This window comes from Takifugu flavidus, chromosome 18 (assembly GCF_003711565.1).
Source record: "Takifugu flavidus isolate HTHZ2018 chromosome 18, ASM371156v2, whole genome shotgun sequence".
Lineage (NCBI taxonomy): Eukaryota > Metazoa > Chordata > Actinopteri > Tetraodontiformes > Tetraodontidae > Takifugu > Takifugu flavidus.
In genome coordinates, this window is record NC_079537.1 from 6,460,991 (window position 1) to 6,482,743 (window position 21,753).

The 21,753-nt window shown below is 50.3% G+C and overlaps 1 protein-coding gene across 4 annotated transcripts in view; it reads left to right on the top strand.

Moving 5' to 3' along the window:
• The first annotated feature begins 225 nt into the window (after nt 1-225).
• cacna1ia (calcium voltage-gated channel subunit alpha1 Ia) overlaps nt 226-21,753 on the top strand; it is an 84,651-nt gene continuing 63,123 nt past the window's right edge. For 3 of the 4 annotated variants that reach the window (XM_057015754.1, XM_057015755.1, XM_057015756.1), the window contains exon 1: nt 226-1,083. The gene's annotated coding sequence lies outside the window, so the exon portion shown is untranslated. The remainder of the gene's footprint in view (nt 1,084-21,753) is intronic. The other variant, XM_057015753.1, reaches the window with a different exon arrangement.

Genomic DNA, 21,753 nt, shown 5'->3' on the forward strand with positions numbered 1-21,753 from the left:
CAATCACAATGATCTGAATGTTTGAGGGAGCGTTTCTGCCCTGGCACAAAATGAAGATGCGCTCGCACACGCACCCAGCAGCCTCTCTCTCTCCCTCCCCCCATCTCCCTCCCCTCCTCTCTCTCTCCCTCTCTCTCTCCTCTCTCTCTCTCTCCTCTCTCTCTCTCTCTCTCTCTCTCTCTCTCTCTCTCTCTCTCTCTCTCTCTCTCTCTCTCTCTCTCTCACAGAACTCTTGCTGAGAAATCACAACGACGGAGACAAAATCTGAAAGCAGCTGCCGTCTGGAGCTGATGAGGGGGACAGTTTATTCCGCTGCATCTCGGACGCAACACTTTGGCGAGGCTCTTTGGGATATTCTGTGTGTTTCCAGACTTTGGGAAAACGATGAAACCAAACCTGCGCTCCCGTTAGGATTCTGGGGGGATTCCGCGTCTCAGACTGCAGGTGTTCGAGCCGGTTTTGGAGGAAAGAAAAGCGCGAGGATGCGTTTTGGGAAGCGCCGCCATCGCCTGCAGGATCAGAGTTTGGACGGTCTGAGAACATCTTTTCCTGGTGTGTGTGAGGAAAGGAGAGTTTAAGAATTCAGCGGCGTTAATGTTTAATCACCAAAAGTGGGACGGGATTTTTTTCTTCCTCTTCTCCGTCGGATTTTTGCCGCCTGCTCAGGCAACGTGACCGCCTCGACTAAAGTGTCCGGAGCGCGTGGAACTACAGATATTGATTATCTGTGGGGTGAATTCTTGTTTGCAAGCCAGAAATCTTCTTTAGGAGCTTTTAAATAAGGGTTCAAGAAAGCACTAAGAGAATTGCCTTTTGGTTTTCTTCCGTGGAAATGTGAGTCCAGCGCGCCCCGCAGAGCGGCTGCAGCGGACGACCCAGGTTTTCCCAGCGGGGATTCGGGCTCAGCGCCGCCGCACCGCAACGCCCCTTCTCCCGGAGACGCCCCCCCACCCCCCCTCATCCTGCGCGCCGTTCCCAAAAGTGTCCGGCGGATAGTGGTTCTCCATGTGCGTTCACCCGGGGAGGGAGAGCCCTCGGCGGTTTGGTTCCATCCCGGGCACACCTTTTTAGATGCCAGTCAAGGTAAGTTTGGGCCTGTTTGGGCTTCAGGTGTTTGTCGCATGGCGCCGCGATCGTTGAAAACAAGACAATTTTGCGTCATGGACCTTTGAGGAAGGTTGCGAAACAAGTTGTCTTGAAAACGCCTGAAATTTTGGGCCGTTTGAAATCATTCAGCGGGGATTTTACCCCCCGCAGACAGCAGATTCAGTGGTTTTTGTTGCGTCGGGAGCTTCCTTCCTTCCTTTCCTTTGGCTTTTTGGGTCGCTGAAGCCCAGTTTGGCCTGTAAATGATGCCGCACGTGCACTGCTGTGTTGCCTCCTCCCAAAGCAGCCCCCGCACACACCACAGTTTGACCCTTCTGTGTGCCTGCTAAATTTTTTAAAGTCTGGACCAACATCTCATCAGACAGTTCTCACTGGAATAACCCCCCCCCCCCCCCCCCCCCCCTTCCCCTCCCCCTCCCTTCCCTACCCATATTATTGATGAAAGGAATGGCTGGCACGTCTCACTGCTCTGGCAGCAAATATACATGTGTATCTGCGTAACTGCACTTTTTCATCCACCTAAAGGATCCATGAGCCTCATGCGCTCCTGTGACCCCCCCCCCCCCCCCCCCCCCTCCTCCAGTGCTGCACCCACTGTAAATGACTCTGCACAACACTGCCATCTTAAAGTCCACGGCCTAATATGATTGAATTGCACATGCATATGCTGCCCCTCTCATGAGCAGACCCCCCCCCCCCCCCCCCCCTTTGGTCCCTGCTGCTCATGGTAGAATTTCTGCTAACACTGAGGTCGACCGCGACACCTTAAAATAATGAAAAGTCCAGCAGCTGGACATTAAGGGGCAGATGGAAATAATGTAAAGCGACCTCTGGACCCTTCCCCGGACCCTTTGGCCGAAACATCAATGCCCCCCTCTGTTCATATCTTCGCTCCCCTCCGTCTGCTCTTATTGATGTTTGCTTCCGTGGCGGCGGCTAACCTCGGGCTCCCGTTTTAGCATGAGCCGATGGATGGTATTTAGCTTGTCCTCAGCAGGTCACCTGTGCCAGGAGCTCACGATCCATATTTCAGTTTATTATTAGAAGGTAAACACCGACACTGGTATTAAATCTGACGGGCGTAAAGGAGGAAGTGTGTGTCTTTGCGTGTGTGTGGAGGGGGGTGCTGCAGTAAAGTGCAAGATTATTTTGCCTCCGTGTCCACCTCCACATCTGCAAGGCAAGGTTTGCCACGTTTTTGTGACTTTAAGAACCTTCTGGCAAAGCGTGGGAGTGCGCTAACACTGTAACCGCCTTTTATTTTGTAAAGCTCAATAAGCAACGGCGGAACGTGGCAATCATTCAGCTCGGTATTCCGAGGTCATTGAAACACAGTTCATCAACTCAGTTCATTTCATTTCAAAATATGATTTTTTCTTTCGACCTCTTCTTTCAAAACCATCACTGATGAGCAAATATCACGCAGATGTTTGGACTCCCGGGTGCGATACTGCCTTCCACCACAGGGGGCAGTGTGAGAGCAGAAGTTCAGACTGGCTTGACTATAACAGAGGGGAGGAATAAATAGAGACATGTTGGCGTGTGATGCACTACACAATAAAAACACCACAAAAGACCAAGGACAATTGCACAACAGAGGTGTAAGATGAGGATAAAGTCCACAAGATTGGAGCTGGAGCGAGGGACAGGGAGCGGATGTTGGCTGGCTCTGTAGAGAATGCTTATTATTGAGTTAGAAAGATTGTTTTTTCATCTGACAGCCGTGTAGTAAGGGCAGACGCTGACCCGAGAGCCTCTCGTTGGGGTCAGAAGGAGACAGAGAGGGTGCACAGAAGACACGCGGCGGCCATTATTTCCCAGAGAATGCAGAAAAAGAAGAAAGGCGAGGGCAGATGTAACGACAGGCGTGACCCTGCGACTCTGCGAGCCTCCGCGGGCGTCAGGCAGGGAGAGACTGATGAAGTGGCTCCGCTGGTGTTTAAGATGAAAGATTATTTCCATCTTTAATCACCCCCCAGACAACAAACCTTCCTGGTTCTCTTTACGTGAAGCGCGAGGGTTCATTACCAACATAAAGCCTCCCTCTGAGACCGGTCCCGGTTGCTGTTTCCATTAGAACCGACACAGCCTGAATGTGTCAACGGGTGCGCGCTTTAATCCAGGTGCTTTGGTTCTGGATGCAACGGAGCGGACGCAAACCTGCAGGTAATGTCTGATGACACGCAGCTGCCGGCGCCTCAGCCAACACCCCGATTACCCGCCGCATTGTGCGCGAGGGGGGGGCGGGTTTATGATGGCTGTATGCATTAGAAATGGCGGGGATTAGCCACTGGGCCGCCAGATTCCCTCTGACAGGTGAGGTTTGCTGGCTAAGCTGCGTTTGAGTCTGTAAATGAAAGGGTCGGTTCGGATCCAACACACGACGGAAAACATTAATCCAAAGACCAGCTCAGGTCCGAGGATTTGGTCTTGTGCTAAATTTTAGGAGCGGATTCACAGAGCTGGTGCGCTGGCACAAATTTAACCTCTGGCGCAGTATTAAATTGAGCACCCACACACACACACCCACACACACACACACACACTCCCACCCACTCATATCCACACTTGTCTCGCCTGACAATAGGGACTCTTCACTGAGTTCTCTCGCCATGGCTCCCTTGGCGGCCTCTCCCGCAGCTGTTTTGTCACCTGTCAGGGCCAACATGAGTAAGGAAGGGCCGCTCCAGCCCCACTCTACCGTCACTAAACCGCTTTGACGGGCACGGCGCCCCGCCGCTCAGGCCTCCGCTCGCTGCTCAGTGGCGTGAACGGAAATAGAGGCGCGACCTTTGCGCGGCAGAGCGTCATTTCCTCAGCGTCACTGTCTTCTGAGGTCGTCCACGGTGGAAGACGCGACGGTCGAGTGCTTTTCTTGACGGAGCGTCACCGTGCTACAAAATCTGGCAGCAATGATCTCAGCGGCTGGAATCAGCCTCCGAGAGGAACGTGGCGGCCGCACTGGCCCTGACCTCTACTCTGGGCTCTTGTCCTTGTCCTCACAGGCTGCGGGACGCTTGTACCGTGTCTCAGTTTCGGGGGCGGCTGACGGTATCGGCGGTCGTCGCCACAGTCGAGCTTGTCATCAGCGGCGGCGGCGCCAAAGACGTTTTCCCGCCCGAGCCAGGTCTGTCTGAGCTGCGGGCTCCTCTCCTCAGACTTCTGCTTCATCAGTTCGGCCCTGCGGTGCCGGGTTGTAACGGCTGCTTGTTTGAGTCATTAACTGCATGTTCGTCACTCTATTTTGAGGGGGGGGGGACCCACGGCTTTGATGCAGCAGCCATTTTTAATGGCCCGTTCTGACCTGCCTGGTTCTGTTGTGGTTCTGCTCACTTCTCCTAGCGATGCTGGTGTGTCGGGCCCAAACTTTTAATGGAAATGTTTCCCATCCTTCTTTCTATTTCGGTGGAAGCTCAGACGATTCCCCCAGCCAGATTGCTGCTCCTTCCTCCTGGCTTGGGCTCGTTTTCCCCTCACAGATCTCGGAACAACCTTTTTTCCTCAAACTAAAATCGGAAGGCTTTTTTTTTTCTCCTTTTGGCTTTAAAAAAAAAAAAAAAAGTCCCAGCCTTTTCCAGCAGCCGCAGCCGTGTCTCTTTCACTCCGCAGTCCTTTCTGATGCCCCCCCCCCCACACACACACCACCCCTCCCCCATCGCATTACATTGATTGTCGCATGGTAACGCTCCGAAATGCCTCCCTCCCCTCCCTCTCGCTGCCATCATTGCAAACGGCGGCGCCGGTCGGCCCCGCCGGCGGCGTGCCATCGCCACCAGCCGCTCTGGTCACTCACCGGGGCTGCAATTTCCATCACCAGGAAACGACCTGTCGGTAATAAAGTTTAAGCATTGATCGTCTGATGATAGGTGGGTGCCTCCTATCAGACAGAATTATGCTAAATGACCTGCCCCTGTAGCCCCCCACCCCCAACAAAACCTGTTCATTATTCAGAGTGACAGGAAATGCAAATAAAACACACAAACTGAACCGAGACTGTAAATGTCAGCCTTCACTTTGACTATTTGTTGATCAATAGCATTGATTTGGGGCCTGTGTGTGTCTGGCGCGCGCGCGCGTGTGTGTGTGTGTGCTGCGTCAAAGCTGTTGCAAATCCGGGTTTGTGCGGCATGAATCCTGCCGCCATGACGCCCCAAGAAATCTGCCCATCCGTCCGTCTCTCTGTCCGTCCGTCTTCATAGTCTCAGTTTGCTCCCGTCTCCCAAGCGCGGCGTCGCCCTTCACCGTTTAGCGGCTTGTCAAGCGACGCGCACAAACTCTTTGTCAGAAAAAATGTCATCCATCGGGTGACATTTGGATGCAGCATGTCGCGGGGCGCGTTACACCGGATTAGTCACGGATGCTAATGATGAGACGTGGGGGCGATGGACTCTGAGTAACTGGTGCAGTCACACGACATGACATCTGACATCAGCTGGGGGACGGATGGAGTGTGGCAGAGAAAATGCACTAAGCCTGTGTGAGTGTGCGTGTGTGTGTGTGTGTGTGTTACAGTGAACATGTAACACGGCTGATCATGGATCCAGAAAGCTCCGTTGTATCACCGTTTTCAAGGCACCTACTGTCTCCGTTATTGTCGTGCTTGTCGTAATAATGTGATTTAGGACATTCGGCTCATCCAGCTCACGTGCACGGCAGGGCCCTCCGACGTCGAGTGTGCTGCATGAGGGTTTCAGACGCAGGTGTTCATTCGCCTGACCTTTTACACTGTAATGGCTTTTTCGGGCCCTCAAAATGGCACTATTTGTAAAACAGGAGTGGAGTCTCGCGTCACACAAAACTCGCCGCCCACCTGTAAATCGATGGCAATGCAGGTGGTTCTCCTGTAAATAAGGTGTAAATTACCTCTAGGTGTGAGTGTGTGAGAGCCAGTGAGTAAGGGAATGGTGTGTGCGCACTTGTGTGTGTGTGTGTGTGTGTGTGTGTGTGTGTGTGTGTGTGGTGTGTGTGTGCGCAATCGGCTGGTATTCTGGGGTCATCCAGCCTCTCGTCCGGTGACTGCTGGGGTCACAGCTGAATTCCATTCTCAAAGGACATCTCAGCACCTGCACGTGGCTCCCCAGGAATAGATATTAATCATTTAACGAGCTCATTTTATTTCCCATAACAGAAATACTTGGATACATTAAGATGAGTAAGATGTAGTTCAGGTTGAGCTCAGGCAGATGTCTCCATCTCCTCCCCTCTACATCTGTGGCTCAGATGAGGCCACCGGGCAGGCAGTGATACACCTCTGTACATCACACTGATGCATCGCCGGCTGAGACTAACTCTCAGGCGTCAACAGCGAGCTCAAAATCAAGAAAGGGAATACACAGATCCTTCGTGTCGTGTAAATTCATATTTGCTACCATACAAACAACATGAAAAAAGGGAGGGGGGGGCAAAAAAATCAGGATTTGTCCTCTCGTTTAGCAACAACTCATCATTTATTTAGTTTGTTTTCATCAATAAACCAAACCGGAGCAAAACAGCTTTACCTTGTTATCCCGATCCCGATCATACATAAATAATGGGGGGAAAGAATCTAAAGGTTTTATGGAAATGCAAGAAGAAATAACACAACGCTCGCTGCAGAAGCGTTTGCGGTATTTTCTCACCCCGGCTCGCCCGCCCCTCTAACACACACTTGTCCTTGTGCTTCCAGCTTGTGAGGACGTTTGCAGACATCACGCACGAGCCCGTCCCAACCCCGAACCACCACAGCTCAGGACCTCCCGCTGACCCCAACCTTAAAACCACGTCTTAACCCTCAAACAGCTATTTGAACTTGTGAGGACCGGCCAGAAATGACCTCGCTTTGCTCGTAGAATGATTATTTTGGTCTTCAATAAACACAAGAATACACACGTGCACGCAGACACACAAAGAAGCAACGTGCTGACGGCACTCGTCCTGTTCCCCCCTCAAGGATTTTTGTAATTAGATTCCTACAGGCCAAGTCTCTCAATTTCACTGCATTTAATTGGAAACACACACACACACACACACGTGCACACACACTGTGAAGACTCCACAGGTCCGGGCTTGTTGATCACAAGCCCGGACCGTGCCGCTCTAATAATTAATTTCTATGCTGCCCCCCTCACATGCCTCATTTACCCATCAATCCCTTCTTTGTTTTATGAATTCTATTAAGTCTGTTCTGCTGGGAGGTGATGAGAGGAAGATGAGAGGTGACAGTGTGTGTGTGTGTGTGTGTGTGTGTGGGGGGGTCTTGTCACATTACTTTGAGCCGTGTACGGAGCTCTTGGGAACGTTTGTCCGAGCCGAGTGAGCTCCAACAGCCAACTTCCTGCGCAGTTCTGCCCGGGGCTGAGCAGCGGGGGTGAAGGCTGCGGCGTGTTTTGGTTCATAACGTGTGTGTTCGACGCACGCAGGGTGAGAAGGTGTGTGTGATCACACTCGGGCTCCAGCGGTCAGAACCCTTTACCTTCCATGTAGGGGTTTACATGCCACAATCCTTTGCCCGGCAGTAGTTGCTGGGCAACCAATGAATGAACCAGTAAATGAAGCTGTATTAGTCACCTGAAAATAGTTTATGGGATTAAACCAGCAGTTTGTGACAAGCTCATTAGCAGGATGATTTCCTGTGGGGGTAGTTACCTATGGAAAAGCTACTGTGGCGATCGCGGTGAGCTTGTTTAGACATGAATGTGCCATTAGCAGCGGTTATTTGCCTCCCAACAAGGAAGCCCCCCCCCCCCCCCCCACCCCACGTTCCCAGCCCTGCCCGTCATCGTTGAAATATGCAGGCTTCTATTGATCTGCTGCGGACTCACCTTGAAGCCTCAGCCGGCGTTTCCAACCCAAGTCTTATACAGTGTTTGTTGTTAATTACCTGGTCTCCAGCAGCCCACGTGCATCATAATGACCTTAAAGATTCCTCGCTCTCAGAGAGACCCCACTCACCGTTTCCCCTTTGTTGTGTGCTCTCATCCTCTCGCTCACCCACTCCTCCTGGTAAAGTCAAGGGTTTCCAGTGCTCACCGCTTCAGTAATGGTGAAGAGAAACTAACATTTTCATTTAAAATAAGGGGCTGGTGAGAGGCTTTATTAGCTCTGGCGGCACCCGAGGCAACAGTTTACCAATCTGATTGACAACCTCCGTCCCCATTTATAAGGCAGATACTGAGATGAAACCCGGGACCTTAAGGAGATGGTAAGGTGACCCTTCAGAAGCTAGCATATTAATTTAAAAGACTCTCACCTTCTGCAACTATGTAAGCATAATATGTTAGGCTAGGCTATGCTAAGCATCTTAAAAATAAACAGAGCTGCCCCAAAGTTGATTCTTGATCAAGTCCTTTTGGTTGCTAAGGTAATGCGATTACTTGGTATCTTCACAATGTTGACAATAAACCTTGTGCCGATTCTAAAATAGGAACTTTTGAAGTTTTAGACGATCCTGGGATCCAGCCTCATGTGTGTCTGGGAGCTAATTAGCATCAGGGGTAAGAACACGCTAGTGTAGGGTTAAAAAATGCGTCCATGGACCTCCTCCTGTCCGTCCTTTAGCTATAGAAGGAAGGGGTCGTCCAGATTGCCTGGTTCAAAAGCCGGCATCTGTGTTGGCGCGGAGGTGCGACCACCCCCACAGTGTGGGCACACCTGTCGTGGCTATTATGGGGTTTTGGAAGAACATATGCTGCTTTGTCAATGGCTTTTCTCCTCCTGGGTACCTGTCCTCTCATTCGACCGGGGAAATGCCGAATCACTTTCATTGCTTCAGAGCGAACGCCTGGTGGTTTACGGTGGTCCAGGGACCTCCCACTGCCACCCCCCTGTGCCTGTAAGTAAATGAATGACATTATAGGAGCTTGCGTTTTATCTCCTTGGGGAAGGAGTGTCCCTGCAACGTGTCAATGAAAACAGATTTACATGCACTCACAAAAAGCCCAGACCAAGAAAAGAGTGACTTCACCTTGAACAGCACAAAGCAGGGTGCTTGTAGGTGCTGCCAGCACCCGCCCAGCGCCCTAATAATGGAGAGGACTGCATGGAATGTTTCTAAATTATTCTTATTATTAAGAAGTGGAGCAAGCAATTAAGAAGGGTCGTTTAATCTGTTGTGAATGCAGACACAAGCAGTGAAGTAGACCATGAAAGCTCTCTATTTTTGATGGCGTTCCTCCTCCCTGGAGAGGCAGCGTGCATCCTGAGGCGCCCTGACTGCTGTGCACACGCGGGACAGGCTCGTATGTGGAATTGCTGCAGGATATTGTGTTCCGTTCTACCTCTGCAGCCTGATGGAACTCTGTTATTTGCTTATTTTACCTTTTGTGTTTGGAGAGGAGCCACCTGGGCTACTCCTGGGATGGGTGATCGGAGCGAGCTTATTTGTCGATTTGAAGCTTATGTGGGAGCAGAAATGACCTGGAAATAGTGTTTTTGGGAAGCGTGCAGACTTTAGGTAACCGGTATTGACGACTGCCTAACCAGCCAGCGTTGGCTGTCACACTCCAAATGTGGTGGCATCAGCTTGAACGTGTACATTGGAACAATGAGCTTTTAATGTACGGAGAAATGAAGCGGGCGATCTTATTGGAAACCCCCCTAATGTGTTTGGACAGGTGCCGTACTCTCAGAACCACGAGCTACCGTTTTTATCTGCGTAAGTCTGATGTAACCGAATGCAAAAAAGAGTACAATCGCATCGAAAGCGAGTCTTTCTTTAGCCTTAAGCTAACCCTGCCCGTGCGTGCACGCGTGAGCGAGGGTGCATTTAGAGAACCTCTGAGTAATGAGACGGAGCCGAGATGCATTAGTATTTTTAGACTTCACACAGGAGAAGAGAGGGGTTTCGGCAAAGCGTTGCTTGCGACTTGTTCTGCCTTTTAGTCTGCGCCTCTTATTAGGCGAGGACGGATGGTGGGCAGAGAGGCACGCCAACACATCCCAGGGGAGGAAAGGAGATGAGAAGGTGGTGGAGGGGGGGTCAGGAGATGCCGCCACCCAAACAGGTTTAGGGAAGGAACTGTTGTGCCTCTTGGCTGCCAGTCACATGACCCCCGATGAGCCTTCGCACACGTTTCACATCTGTTGTGTTCTTTATTAGCGGTCTGTTGCTCCGGACCTGCAGGTTGTCGTCCAATATAGCAGAGCCCTTCACCTTTTCATTACCCCCCCGGGTGTCAGTCATTCCTCCCGGGGAACAGAAAACCAGTCTGACCAGGACCTCACTGCAACTTCCTATGCAGCTAATTAAGGTGGGCAAACATGAGCAGAGGCGCTGTTGGCGTGGACGGAGACGGCAACAACGTAGTATCTTCCATTACGTAAGTGGAAGTACCCGATTGGTCGGTTCTGTTGTCAGGTGTGGTGCAGTCAGCCCCGACATATTCTGACCGGTGGAGAGCGGGTTTAACGGCCCAGAGGCGCAGAGCAAAATAAGGAAATGGGACAAAGACTGAAGCGTTCCATCAATATTTCATGGAAAAGAAGCAATCAGAGCGGTTATTGTCAGCGTCATGTGCCAGGCAAGGTGGAAATGCTGCTGCGCGGCACAGCGGAGCCAAAGGAAGCGACAGAAAGGGCGGGATGAAAAAGAGGGCATCAGGAATGACAGGCGAGCGGAGGAGATGGAGATGTAAAGGGAGGCTGGGAAATGAAGGGTGGACTGAAATGAAGACCTTTGAAGATCGGCGGGCGCGTCGTCTCTTTGATATCCGCACGCTGCCTTTCTGTCGCTGCGTTTGTATGCGTTAGCGCAGGTGTGCGTCTGTCTCAGGTCTCAGCGGGACTAAAGCGAAGCTAATGTTTCACGCAACACCTGCCTGTCAGCTCGGGCAGGTGTGCGTCGTGCCGCTTGTTCTTCTGCTGCCGCTGCGGCGTGGACGAGGCTGGCGTTTGCCTTTGGGAGACTTCAAATGGTATTTCAGCGCCGTCCTCTGCGGGCGATTTGGCGCGGTCACACTCGATCGGGAGTGTGTTTACCCTCCGGAGAGGGGGGAAGCGTTCGCCAGTCTGGCGGGGGTTTCATGCCGAGCTGGCCACGTGGCTGATGGGAGCTGACGTCACTCCAGGCCCAACAAACGTCAAATTTGAAGGCCAGGGGCTCCAACTTGCCAACTTGAACAGTTCCTAGGAGAAATCTATAGGTGGCAGCGTACCTGTCAAAATGCCATTTAAATACTTTATAAATATGTTTCCGCGGCTCAGGTTGCGTACCTGACTCCATTATACTAGAGACTTGTGACCCCCCCCCCCCCCCCCTTCAGACCTGTATCCTGAAGCAGGATCGCCTCCATGGTGATTGAGGACTGGGTGACAGGTGCTTCTTCCACCTGAGACAGCTCAGATTGGGACACATCTGCCTGTTCTCCACCTTGCAGTGCTTATTGATAACTAGGGTCGGGGGGGTTGGAGCCCGGGACTAACGCTGGACACCACACACACACCCTGAACACTACACACACACCTGAACACCACACACGCACTCTGAACACTACACAGGCACCCTGAACACCACACACACACTCTGAACACCACACACACACCCTGAACACCACACACACACCTGAACACCACACAGGCACCCTGAACACCACACACACACCCTGAACACCACACACACACCCTGAACACCACACAGGCACCCTGAACACCACACACACACCCTGAACACCACCACACACACCCTGAACACACACACACACCCTGAACACCACACACACACCCTGAACACCACACAGCCATTGCTGAGTCATTAATAGCAGTCGTGCTAACCACCCCAGGCCACCTGAAGTGAGAATTGGGTGGATTTTTGAAAAAAAAAAGTGCAGCAGCTTTATGAGCACCATTAGATCCACATCGCTATCTGAGCGCGGAGCCCCCCCACTCCCCTGGACGTACCTACTGTATGTCAGGAGGATTTCATTCTTATTTTAGTCGCCATTTTTATTTTAGTTGTCCCCGAGTGTTAGTGGCTAAATTAGCAGAGTTGAAGTATCAAACATGTCATCCGTCCGGGACAAACAAGCTCCATGATGAATTTATTCTTTGAACCAGATCCTGATATTATGTCAAATGAAAGCACATACATTTAGTTTGACATTTGCGTAAGGTCGTCGCTCAACGGCTTCCAAGTCTGGGATAATTGAATTTGGACCGTAGCTTTCGCCTCCGGCCTCCCGAAGATTACTTACAGGGCGCGGAGCACATGCCCACGCTCCCCAGGACCAGCGTGCGTGCCGAGCCAGCGCGAGATAGATGGTAATAAGGTGATTAATAACGCTGGATGCATGTGGTTACGGTTACGAGAGTCGTATCAGTCCGCTGAGTTCGAGCTGCCACTTTGTCTCCAAGTCTGATTGGTGCTGGTGTCACTGAGGCGCAGATATATGAGGTCTGTGTAACGGCAGCGTGGCGGGGGCTTCCTCCGTGGCACGTACACCATGAAGGTGTTCTCTGTGCGGATGCGCGTCCTGAATCTTGACTCTGCTGTCTTGAAGAACAGCTAATCACTTCAGCGCTCCCCGGCGGACGGGCCTAATGCAGTTAACTGCTCCTGCGGGAGCTGCAGCCTGACAGTGCAGAACGGCCTTGACGCTCGCTGCTACGGAAATTCTGCCCTTCTCCTCCAAGCTCTTTCATTTTTGCTTTTATCACTACATAACTCCTCCCTGTAGTCTCCTCTTACTGGAACCTGTCGTCCAGGAAGACTGCGGCTACTTTCATCTGCTGTAAAGTTGTTTTTTCGACCCGCGTCAAAGGCCAGGTGGCTAAATGCTAGCCTGCGAAACGCTAACTGCTTTATTAGATTTTATGATTCGCCCTTTCAGAGCCAGACAAAAACGTGCTCACCTCAAAGCGCCGGCTGGCTCCCTTTTGATATTGCGGGAAGAAAAATGGAAAAATCCTTTAGGAATTTCCAACAAAAAGCAAGCCTGCGTGTAAACAAACAAGGAAGGACAAGAATTCCTCCCCTGTTAGCATTATAACTCGTCAGCCTGCTGCTGGAAATAAATGTTGTCTATGAAAAACAGCAGCGTTTTAATGCTTCACTTTGTCTTCTGTCTTGCCTTCGCATTTCCTCGAGTTCGCCGAAGCGAACCTTCGTTCATTATCAGCACAGTCTGTGTTTTACGACGCTCTTTTCTGTCCTTGTCCACATTACTGTAACTCGGTCAATTGGACAGCAATGAGCTGGAATAACTGTCGAGACAAGTCCCTGGACTCGCACGTCCACGGAGGAGCATGTGGATCCAATTCTGCTCTTTACTCAGTCACTGGAAGAAATAAGCAAATCATTACTACTTAATGGAAAAGTGAGATAAACGACATTTACAGAAATGTTCTTTGATGTTTCTTTGAACATCCAATCACGCGTCAGCAATCCTTTTCCATTATAAATGAGCGACGACGTGGTCCAGATCCGTTTCCCCCATATTCTTTCATTTATGACTCGTCGTCACTGACTAACACACAAACTGCTGATTTTTTGTCCTCCCTCTTCTGTTTATTGCATCATTCGCAGTGTTGAGAGGCTCTGACTCACTGCTTTGAACAAAAATCAAAGCCTAAATATTAATATACGCGCTGCGGGGATAATGGAGCGCTGTTTTGATTTTAATCATCTTTATTTTGGTCTAATCTTCCTAGTTTCACTGTCATTCTGATACAGTGGTACCATCTCTGAATGGGTCACGCTCCTGTGACGCTCCAGAGCTGGAAGCCTCACGTGCACCGTGCAAGCTGTTCTCCGATCTGGAGCACTCCGTCTCTCCGTGGCTCGGAGTGACGTCTTTCATCATTGTCTTTCACGAGACTCCTCATCTTCATTTTTCCCCTCGTCTCCTTTCTCTGACCTGAGTTTGACCTTCCGATTCCTCCTGGAACCTTGAACCCGTGTGTGGAGGTCAGGTGGCGCACGTCCTCCCACTGATTGGCACTTCTTTGACCTACGCATCAATGTGACATCGAGTCGGGATTTTTGATCCTGAGTGTTCCCTCTTGAAAAGATGCAACTTTTTTCTCTTTGCAGACGTTCAGGAAGAAGCATTTTGAGCCATCGGAGAAACAACCTGCGTCCTCATTATTATGTCAGGAATCAATAACGGCTGGAGGCATTTCGTCTTTAAGTCCGTCAATTTTTATGGAAGGAAACTGACCGCCTGAGTCAGGGGAACACGCCATCTAACAGATTCTTAATTAAAAGGCAACGTTTAGTGAAGAAAGCTGGATAAATCCATTAAGGGGGGAAAACGGTTGCCCGGAGAAAAATGCAACAGAGTCAGGAGACGGAGGAAGAGGCTAAGAGCTAAGAGATGGAGATGTTATGATACGTGGTTGTAGAGGACCCGGACGCAGGCCAGGACACAGTGGTGGAGTGGTCAACAGCTTTATTTACGGGGGGGGGGGGGGGGCAGCACACACTGACGACAGGAAACAGTCCTCCTGGACCACAGGGGGATGGGGAGGCAGCGTCCGCCCGTCACAGGTGCATCGGCGAGTCCCCAACCAGACGCAGTCCCCCTAGACTGCGGAGAACTCGGGAGTCTGGCGCGACACACTCACCGGTCCAGCAAACGGCACGAAGACCGCGAACGTGCCTCGAGACGCTAAAGACAGAGGCAGTCCTCCTAGACTCGGGGACAGGAGCGACCCTCCAGGAAACGCAGAGCACCAACAAACGACAAGGGAGACAACCAACCAGCCTCACCAGACAAACAGACACACTCAGGAACATGAACAGACACCCCAGCACTGACAGGCAGGCGCCACCTGCTTAAATAGGCAGCAGCAAGATGTAAATGGCCTACAGGTGCGCCCGCCTGCAGTGCCAGCTGCACCCAATTGTGCTCCACAGCACCCCCTGCAGGCCAAAGACAGACACAAACCAGAAACCCCAACAGGAGAGGGAATGTGAATAAAGTAGGCCTAATGTGGGGAGGGGGCCTGGGAGCAGATGGGAGTATCGAAGTCCTGCAGTTTATTTCCGCCCTCCCACATCTGCGCTATCAACGCAACGTCGCGCCCAAATGTAGACGAACGGCGTGGACGCGTACCAAAAATCAACCGCGCGACGCTCAAGTTTCTCAACATCTGCGTAAAAGTGCTGAAGTGTCGGAGTGAGCGAGATGATAGATGTTGTGTAGCCGCGTTATTCATTTTCCACGGGCTGCTAGCACAAATGGCTCCAAAGCAGCTTCTTGTTCTAGAGGCTTGAAAACATCAAATAATGAATCATTAGCAAAAAAACGACTCATTTGTTGATAACACCTGAAGCGCTATTTCCATATTTGATTGATTTGCCGGGCAAACCGGACGCGTCGCCTGGTAGCCGCTGGCGTCGGGCTGTGACGTACGAGCTGGTTGTTAAAACCGCACGTTGCAGCAGCGTCGGTGAAGCACGCAGCGGTGAAGGCGGGGGCCTTTTTATCTCTCAGTGTTTGTCTCTGGGGATGAGGCCAATATTTGACACCTCATGGCCATTTCCTTCGCAGCAGTTTGGAGCTCGTGCACAGTCTTCTCCTCTCTCTTTCCTTGCGCTTCACCATAAACTTGGATTCGTGCTTCCTAATACCTGCTGTCCTTCCTTTTGCTGTTTAATTAGCTCACTGTCTCACTGGCTGGGCTGCCTTCACCCTCTGTCTTGTGACACACGCAGTTTTGCTGAAAAGGGTGATTTTTTTGGGGGGGAAACAATTAATTAGAAGAAGTGGAAGAACAATGGGTGCAGGAGACCTGCGGAACTGGAACTCACATTGGCCCCTGCTTCTGCTGACGGCCTCTTTTGTAGGAGCGTCCTCGTCTGGAACTTTAGTCGGTGCCAGCCGTTAGCTGTTAGCATCCGTGCTCCACTGCACTGTTAGACTCTTTCGTTGTCAGATTCTGGCTGTCAACCTGTTTTTGCGCTGATGTTATTCCGACAAAACGATAGTTCCCCACCCTTGAGAAACATGTTCCGCATATTTCAGCCCAAATGTGGAAAATGGTTGAAGAGAAACTGGCCTGACGTGACTGGTCTAGCAACAGTATTAGCAACAGCACCAGATCACTATCTGGTTCTGGACCTGGTGCATTTCAGGTCACATTCCTTCGCGGCCACGAGGGCCCTCCTCTGTATCTAAGGAAGGGGGGAGGGGGGGGCACAGCGCTCCGACAGCCATATTCAAATCTCATTTCACACCGCTGAGGGTGAAAAGACCTGACACAGCACTCGGCGGGAGGCAGGGGAGGCGTAGGGAAGGAGAGGCCCAGGGAACGGAGGGAGGGACGTGGGAGACGGGAAGGAAGTGACGGCGGAGACAGGCGGAGGAGGGAGGGTGAGGGACACAACGTGGGAGAGGATGAGCGTGATGGCTGCTGGCGTGAAGCTACCCACGGCGTATGGCCAAGAGGAGCGGCGGGGGGAGCGGGGATGGAACACGGCACTAAAGAAAAGGCAGGGAGAGGTGGATGCTGGGGGCGGGGGGCGGAGTTGAGAAGGGCAGGGAGTCTTGTCTTGTTGTCAGCTGGCTCATATGTTTGCCTGCAATCTCTTTACAATTTGCAGAATTGTGTCTTCCTCAGGTGGAGCATTGACACCCCCCCCCCCCACACACACACACACACACACCACCACCATGTGCGAGTTAATGCAGAGGTCAATTGGAATGCTGCTCAGCTTCTTTTGAGGCTTGAAGAGGTGCGAGGAGAGAAGAGAGGCGTGATGATCCAGGTCTCTGCTTGTTTGAATTATTCCCTCCAAAGTGCCGCCTGCACGTTTCCGTGAGCAATTTAGGAATGCCTCCATAAATCGCCGATGATTCCCAGCCTCATCTGGCCCGGAACACTCCTGCGCTCTCGTTCCCTCCGTCTTCTCTGTGACTTGTGTGCGTGTTCCCTTCCTCCTCATTTCCCTCACATCTGCTCTCGTTCCCTGCCCCCCCCCCCCTCCACACACCTCACTCCACATATTTGACTGAGGCCTTCAGTTGATTCTCTTGCTTCTTCATCATCTTTCTTTAGATGCTTCATCATGTGCTCCTCATCCTCTTGGAATAATGAAACCATGGGATTCTATTCTTGAAATTGTTTTGGTAATCTATAAGAAAATTAATATTAATAGAATCCTCATTAGAATTTCCTTTGTTTAAGTTCTCTAATTACATAACTATCGATGTGGGTCGTTTCAGCGTCATTGGTCTTGATCAAATCTACTCGATACATTTGGCTGTGATGCATAAAACCCTGCATCTCTTTATGTGGCACATTTTACAGACGCCTTCAGGTGCCTGGGATCTGCCTGTGCTCGCTACGTCAGGCCTGATATCAAAGCGCTTGCCCTGGCACGTGCGCGCCGCCTGGCTCACTCCGACTGTGCCGACTTCAGAGGACAGCCGCCTGTCGTGGCCCGAGCTGGAAGAGATTTTTGATAGGAGACAGAAACATCCTTGAGAGAGCAGATAGGGAGCTCTGCCCCGCAGATGTCAAGAATTCCCTTTCTTCAAAAAAAGAGGAATCCTTAAAGACATTGTAAGTGTAATGAGGGTTTTGTTTTGAGCCCCAGACACAAGCAGATTCAACCCTGATGTTACACACTCGAAGCTCCCGCTTCAGCTACAGCACAGAGCCTCTTGAACGCAGCCTCTCCAGCGCTTTATTAGGTGCTAATAGCTCTTCCTGGCCAATCAAGGCACACTTGTCCTAAATGCTGTTTCTTACACCACCCCACAGTATTTGTCTTCCCCCCTTAGTGCATGTTTCAATTAGCAAACACACACACACACACACTCAAATACAGTAGTTTGATCTGGTTTAGAGGGGGCCGCGAACGCACATTCGTCAAAGCTAATCAGCCTCGGTGGACGCAGCAGGACGGGGGCCCACAAGAGGGAGTGTTTGTTTCAATTTGGCAACGCCTGCACGCACCAGTTCCACCCAACCACCCCCATTGCAGCCCGGGGGGGGCAACATTTGTGTCGTTTGTTACGGTGAGAGAAAGACAAGAGCCCCTCATGCTAAATCATTGGCAGCATTTCTCACCTGCTGGAGTGGCTGGGGATGTTGGGGGGGGGGGGTTAGAAACACAACCTGGCTCCTTCCATCACACTGACGCTTGCACGCGTGCCAAGAAATCAGGGATGATAATGAACGTCCCGATGACCATTTTGGCCACTCTGTAATGCAGGCGTGGCGGCCTGCCAGCCTGTCGTGCCAAGTCATCATTTTTGGTCCACTCGGAGTCGGAGATGTCGTTTGTGTTCGCAGGCTGCGGCACGGCCGGAGTGTTTAGTGGGAAAAGGTGGAGATTTCTGTTGCGTAACATCATTTCAGGAGTGAAAGGCTGTTCGGTACTCAGTTGTGTAACCGACGTTCAGCCTATTAATGAAGTCGGTTCAGCGCCAAACATCCACCCGTGTTATTACTTCATCCGCTCGTGTCACCTTTTCCGTCAGACACTGTCAGCTAATGTTATTTAACCCCGAAAGGCTAACGGCAAAAAAAACAACACATAATGTCCCATGAAAACATCACACTGGAAATTTTAATCCTTCAGCACCAAAATGCATGAAGAAAAAAACCCTTTCCCAAATCTCGGATAAAACCCCGCGCTGTTATCGATGCAGTTGGCGGTTGCCGAGAATAAATACACGCCTTCAACAGGAGGGTGCTGCCTCAGCACTCTTCGGTCTCCAGCCTCTATTCTGGGAACAGCGAGCCATCATCCAATTTGCTGCTCCTCTCGTTGCTCATTTCCCAGCCTGGCTGTAATTTTGTCCACCTAAAACGCCTTATCCTTGTTATTATTATTATTGTTATTATTATTATCATTGTTATTCCTGATCTTTAGCATGATGCGAGTTCAAAGAGTCGGTTCTTTTGGTAAGAAACGCGAGTAATCAAGAAAAAGGTTGAAACCAGTGGAGCTGCGAGGGGACTGAAACGGGAGTGAAATGTCGGGGTTGAAAGTTTCAAAGGGAGGATGACGGATTAAAGATGCTGTACATCTTTCATCTGGTGTTTTGATCAAACAGAAGAATTCCTGTGAAGACTGTTGGCAACATTCCCCGAGCAGGGAATGGTTGGCGCTTTATTAAATACACCAGTTCAACTGAAATGCCATCGTCTGCTCAGCCAATCAGGCGGCAGCGGCACTGCACGTGCAAACGGATCTTTGACTATGGGAATAATTCATCCCAGGACCAGTGGAAGCATTACAGTATTTTAAGACCCCGCGTGGCTATTACGGCTAATTCTGCCGACCCTGCTGGTCTGTCATCCATACCAAATGTCCGGCTAATCTGCCCTTTTTTGCCGAGTCAGGAAGCACATTTCCTGGAAGCCGGAGATGAGTGCGGCACCCGTATGTCACCCACCAGCAGAAATCCTGAAGTATCTGGCAACAGCTGAAGGTTAACAGCCCGTGTCACCGAGGCGGTCACGGATATTTGAACCCATTTCCAGGTGGATATTCATGCCGTGGGATTCGACTGAGCACAAAATGTCCTCCATGAGGTGCAGTCATACCGAACCCCAGAACAAATGAGGTTTTTTTTAAAAAAAAATATTTTAGATGTACAGTAAAGTTAAAAAATGATTTTAAAGTTTAATAGAGAAATTCTTTCAATGCAGTGGTCAGAAACCTGAGGCACGCGGGCCAGTTGTGGCACACTGCAGCAGAATCTTTGGCACGCTGGAATTGGGAATCACTGTCAGTGTGACATTAAAAATCACTTGTACGAAGCATCAGCGCCGTGTTTGGCCGAATGTGCCTCTCTAATGGTGATGGGGAACCCCGTGTCCACAGTTCAGTGCCAACTACACACTTCAGTACCAACCTGCTGTGTCACGATGTTAAGGTGTTTTGACACAGAGCGCCAGAAAATCCTCCAAACATCCAGCAGATTAAGACAGAATGCCGGAAGCGGGTCAGGTCCAGGATGAGAAACTGGTGGAGGAGGTTAGCATCCTGCCGCTGCCAGCAGAGCAGGGAAGGCGGTTGTGCTGTCTGGGGGAGGGGGTTGAAGTGTACAACCCATGCTCCCTAACCAAGCCATAAAAAACTCCCATCATTCTTTCAGTCACTCATGGGACTCTAAATATGATGTTGTTGCCCAATTAATAATTAGGATAAATATCAGATACATACAGCAAGCAGATTTTCAGCATATTGTTAGTGCTAAATAGTGCACTCAACCTTTCCTATAGAGTGAGTAGGGAATTAGGTACGAATGTGAGACAGCAGAAGATTCTTGGGCCGTTGGAAAAAAAATGCTGTGGTTCTGGTTTATAGCTGCATTAAAAATTTAATCACCTGCGATTATATCGTTAACCGTGTATTACTCTTGTGCTAACCTATTTCTTGTCCTTTATAAAGTCAAATAAAATAAACCCTCCTGCACTCATTTGTGAAAGCAGTCGAGTCCTTTTAAAAGGGGCAAAGGACCGATATTAAAACAGTGTTATGAAAAAATAGACTAATTCTGGGTCGATTTGTCCATATGAATGTCCATAAAGTGTATGGAAAAACAGGACGGCAGCATTTGATAATAGCATTAGCCCTGGCTTCAGGAGGAAGGTGGTACTTGTTTCCTCGCCACTGCATGATTCACATTTTTCACATTCTTAAAAAGCTATTTGAGAGAGCTGTCAGGAGGCCAGCCGGCTTGTTCAGCGTTGGCTCCCCCGCCGGTTGCCGCTTCATAAACACATTATACTTTCATTGAATGTATTGATAGTCGCCGTAACAAAGTGATGTGTTGTTCTGATCACTCAGCAATGGTGTCAAATCTGGTTTGTCACAGGTCAGTGGATGAAGAAGTGGCTGACATTGCTGAAATATCTGTGCGTGCGTGTGTGTGTGTGTGTGTGGGTGTGTGTGTGTGTGTGTGTGTGTTAGACAGAGATAGAGACACCGAAGACATAAAGCACCATTGGACCATTCAGCCATTGTCCTATACTATCAGACTCACTTAAGGGCAGAAGACCCCTTGATTACACAGCACATATAAGCACATATATGAAACACACACACACACACACACACGCACGCACAGTAGACAGCTATTTTACCATGTACCCAGGGACTCAAACTTTAAGTAAACTAAGGACAGATTCCTAAAGAGAACACATATGAGTGATCTGAGCATGTCATCCAGATTCTGTAGCTTCAACCTACTATCTCAAACATGGATGGAGAGAGAGAGGGATGGAGAGAGAGGGATGGAGAGAGAGAGAGGGATGGAGAGAGAGAGGGATGGAGAGAGGGATGGAGAGAGAGGGATGGAGAGAGGGATGGAGAGAGAGAGAGGGATGGAGAGAGAGAGATAGAGAGAGAGATGGATTTCACGCCTCTTTCCTCTGCTGATGTAATCAGCGGTGTGTTGTCTCGGCTCTCCAGCCTGTGGAAATCAGTTTTTAAGCATGAGCTTGACCCAGTGATAGAACAGAATATGTAATTTAAAAAAAATATATATCCTTAATTAACTCGTGGATGTGTTTTCCTTTAAGAAAAGATTGTCTTTGATGACTCTTCAAAGCAGAAAACTAGCAATCCGTATTCATCCGCTGCCAAAAGCTGCTCGGTTCTTCTAAACCACATCCTTGCTTTAGGGGAAAACTTTGTAGCTATGCAAATTCACGTGTTTCTGTTTGCTATTTTGTGTCTAGTTTATTATTTTAGTTTCTGTGTTAGGGTCC